Raw genomic sequence first — 4,775 nt, forward strand, 5'->3', positions numbered from 1 at the left:
CTCTCGTCCTATCACCACAGAGAGCCCGATCGCCTCGCACTGCCGCTGCTCCTGAACCCTGAACCATGGACAACCTCTCCCCCCCGCCCTGCTTCCCAGACACCCACACTCCAGCGCAGACAAGGGAACGCCCTGAGGAAAGTTTAGTGCATTTTCTCGCAGCTGCCAAGGAGGTGGCAGGGTGCCCAGGGGCGCAGCCCGCAGGAATGCTGGCGAGCAGTTGCAATCCGCTCGGATCGCTTGGCTCCGCTCCAGTCCCACAGCCGGGGGCAGGACCCTGTGCCAGCGGAGGAGGGATACTCACCCACCTCTCCCTGGGCTTCCTTGAGAAATCGAACCAATCTGCCCCTCCCCACCCGCCTGCCCGGTCCCGTCCCCCATCACGCATCCACCAGGCCTGGTTCTCACTGCCGCTCCCACGGGGCAAGCCCGAGAGCCCCCGGGAACGAGCCCTGATGGCTGGAATGATCGCTCAGCCGAAGCCCACGGTTCACCCCCAGGTCTGCCCGTGGTCAGGCAGGCCGGAGCCGCCTGTGCGGGCGGTTAGGGGGTTAACTTGTCGGGCGAGCGGAGTGCTGGCATTGGCAGCCTGGCCTGTGTTTGCTGCTGCGCGATGCCCAGGCTGGCTGGGTCCCTGTCACTGATCACCCCGCTGACGGGAAACCGACCAAGCTGCTGGACTGGAACGAAGGGGGAGCTGTCGGGGGAGGGTGCTGGGCTCCAGGGGAGGTTCGAGAGGCAGCATCAAGGCTTAAATGGCCAGAGAGCCCCCCCTTTTGGGTACGCCTTGTGACCTGTCACACGCAGACACACGCATGTGCACAAAGACACGCAGACCCCCCACGCATACATGCACACAGACCTGCACACACGAACATGCCCACAGACACATGGATGCACCCATGCCCACAAATAGCTATCCACATACAGACACACGTATGCACCCAAGCATGCGTGTAGCCATACATGTACAGACACATATATGCACACACACATCCATGCACACATGTATCCATACGCAGGGCTGGATTTTTGGGTCCCTATAGGGGCAATGGAGCATGGCACGGGGGAGGGGGTTGGTCCCCGGAGCGAGGGACCGGCCAGGGGCAATGGCATGGCAGGGGCGGCCCCGCTCTGCCCAGCCCCGGGCGAGGGCACGATTTACAAACTGGCAGGTGCCAGACGCTCAATGATCCACCCGGCCCTGTGCTGCCAGCCTGCCCCATGCTGCCCCACACGTCCTCCCCGCCCACCCCCGATTCCCTATGGCCAGAGCCCGCCCCCGCCAACGCACTGTGCCCAGCACCCCCGCCAGACCCTGACACAAATGCACAGCCCCTAGCACACACACACCCCCGCCCACAGCCCCTCCACCGCGGCCCAGCACCCCACACAGAACCCCCACTCACACCGAGATCTTCCCCGCCCCCTCCCCCCAGGTCCTCCAGAGACCCAGTGGGCTGGGCAGTCTCGGGGCGCGGTGCCAGCGGAGCAGGACGGGGCCCCTTCTCGTCATGGGCCCGGCTCCGAGGCACCACTAGCGCCATTGTAAACCCAGCACCGGCCATACACAAACATAGACAGAGACACCTGTACACACCCCTGCACACACACTCAGCCATACATGTACATACACACAGACACACCCCCAGGCGTGTACACACACACACGCACACACGGTCCATACTCACCCACACAAGCACAGACATGAATTTACCTGACCCCTCGAGGCTGGGGCACGTCCGTCTAATTGTACCTTGCACCAGTCTCACCACAATCATTCGTAAAATGGGTCTGAGTTCAGTCGGGGCCAGCGCCCATGTGGAGAAAATCAGCTCAGATCGGGTCTGTGCTGGGAGAGCCCGTGGCCGGCAGCCTTGTTAAATGATCAGATGCAGCTGAGCAGCAGAGGCTGGGTTTTCTGCCGAGGGCTGCGAGGGGCCGGTGGAAGGTGGCTGCAGGTAGGAGGAGGATAGTTCCAGTGACTAGGCCGGGCATGGAGTGAAAGGCAGCTGGGTCCTAGCAGCCTGCTTTAATTGGGAGTGAGTTTTGTTGGCATTAATACCATGGTGCCCTAGCAGAAGAGCTGGAGAGACCCTGGGCATTGCCGGGAGTTCTTCGTGGGCTGGGAGGCCAGGCCAGCACATCAGAGCTGGCTTCTGGAGTCGTCGCTGATTTCAACTCTCTGCCACCGGGCCTGAGTTCTTGGCTTCGTGTCTCTCCAGCAACTAGCCTGCTGGCTCGGCCTGGCTCCTGGGTTGGGGATTCCTGGCGCTGCAATGACTGTGTGATGGCAGGGCCGGCTTTAGCAAGCGCGGGGCCCGATTCGCACTCACCCGGCGGCGCTCCGGGTCTTCGGCGGCACTTCGGCAGCGGGTCCTTCACTCGCTCCGGGTCTTGGGCGGCACTCAAGGACCCACCGCTGAGATGCGGCTGAAGACCCAGACCGCCGTCTGGTGAGTCAAAATTAAAAAGGCCTAAATCAGCCTAAAGCCGGCCCTGTGTGATGGGGTCACCTCCCGGGAGGATTAGCCTGCTTGCCTGCATATCTCTATAGATCTGTAGCTCTCTTTTCTTATAGTTGAAGTATTTGGTTTATTGTAACAGGTTTCGAGATTTATATTAAAGTTAGTTCGGCTGTAACGCGAGGGACCTACAGGCCAGGACCTGTACGCTGAGCGAAGGTGAAGTGAGCATATTTCTAGCTGGGATCTTTCACCGAGATAGCAAAGTCAACACCCCCACCCATGTCAGAGACCTTTCACCCAGCCAGAGAGCTCATGGGAGAACGGCACAGGGAGGTTCCACGGACGTCTGTACCCTCTGACTTAACAGGTGCACCACAAAGAAAGAACCGAAAGAACTGGGAGGGGTCAGGCACCTGTGCCCTATGAAAGAGGTGACTCACCTTGCTAGGGAGCCTGGACTTGTTTTTCTTAAACTTTCTACGTTCCAAGGGGACGAGGCTAAATTGGGTTCCCTAAACTTTCAGTCTGAGTCTTGTTTATTGGATTTGAAGGTTAAGTGAGTTAAGTAAACTCTGAGTTAGCGCCAGTAGCTCTTAGCTCCAGCTTCTTCTAAGCTTTGTGCCGCTCGCTCAAGAATTAAGGAACTTGAACCGCCAGAGGCGAGGCTGGCTCTCACCACCAGGTTAGCACGGAAGGGTGTGACTATGTTAATCAAAGCTTTGTAGCATAGAAGACTGTCACGGAGCCCCCGGGCGCTGCTCCGGAACTGCTCCCCACAAAGCCAGGCAGGACTCTGGGGAGCCTCCTCTCCCTCGGAGCAGACTGTCTCCAGGGCAAGAAGCTCACACGGCTTCACCTCCTGGGTCTCTCCTTGGAGCATTCAGCATCCTCTGCCCCTCCGTGCGCTTCCCCCAGCGAGTCCGCCCAGGCGGGGTCCTGGGGAAGCCACAGGGTCCTGCACCCCCACTGCGCAGTCAGACGTGACTCTCAGCCAGCCAGTAACACAGAGGTTCATTAGATGCCAGGAACATGGTCTAAAACAGAGCTTGTAGGTACAGCAAACCAGACCCCTCAGCCGGGTCCATTCTGGGGCCCAGTGAGCCAGACCCCCACGTCTGCCCTCACTCCCCATCCCCAGCCAGCTCCAAACTGAAACCCCCTCCAGCCCCTCCTTTCTGGCCTTTGTTTCTTTCCTGGGCCAGGAGGTCACCTGATCTCTTTGTTCACCTTTAGCTATTCCCTTGCAGGGGGGAAAGGCCCCGGCCATTTGTTGCCAGGATACAAAGTGTCGGCCATTTATGCACACTGGAGACTTAAGAACTGCATGGGGAAACTGAGGCACCCACACAGTATTCAGAGGAAACGTTAAGAACAGTCCCACTTCGTCACAAATACCATCTGTATCTTTTAAATAGCAGTAATACAATTGTAACTCGGATTATTTTACCATTTAATTATTACTTCATTTATCTTAATAAAAAGCCTTTAAGGCTTTATCTGTCTCAGTGGGAGCTTCCTGTCATACCCGCGAGGGTCCTCTGTAAATTCTGTGGAGCCCGATTCAGGACAAGAACCATATTATCTTCTGATCAAACAGATTGTCGAGCCTAAAACCCAGACTCTCCAAATTAATATTATTAACCTCCTAAATCAGGCAACAATCCCTCCCCCCCACCAAGAACCAGGCCGTGGTGTTTGGACTGAGATATAGGTGATTGCCTCTGTGCTGCTCACAACCACTTCCCTCCCACAACTGGTGTCTAGTTCGTAAATGCACAAGCTTACGTAAAACACACCTAGACTCTGCATCGCTATTTTCTTTTCCTCCTATGTGTAACTGACCCACAGGCCTGGGCTCAGCACAGGAGTAACAGATAATCAGTTATTAGTGACTAACTCATCATACGTGGGCACTCGGAAACGGAATAGTGGACTTATGGTGTAATTTCTGAGGAAGGACAAGAATGAAATAAATTTCCCACATCCACGGGGGCACGACTGAGTCCAGGACAGATGTCTGAGGTGCTGCTCTATCTGAGTTGCTCCCAGAATATGAGGAAGACAAGGTGCTAGATAAGAACGGCCATCCTGGGTCTCTCTCACCCAGAATCCTGCCTTCCGACAGTGGCCAATGCCAGGTGCCCCAGAGGGAATGAACAGAACAGGGAGTCATCAAGTGATCCATCCCCTGTCGCCCATTCCTAGCTACTGGCAAACAGAGGCCAGGGACACCCTCCCTGCCCATCCTGGCTAATAGCCATTGATGGACCTGTCCTCCATGAGCTTATCTAGTTCTTTTTTGAACCC

This window comes from Mauremys mutica, chromosome 20 (assembly GCF_020497125.1).
Source record: "Mauremys mutica isolate MM-2020 ecotype Southern chromosome 20, ASM2049712v1, whole genome shotgun sequence".
NCBI lineage: Eukaryota > Metazoa > Chordata > Testudines > Geoemydidae > Mauremys > Mauremys mutica.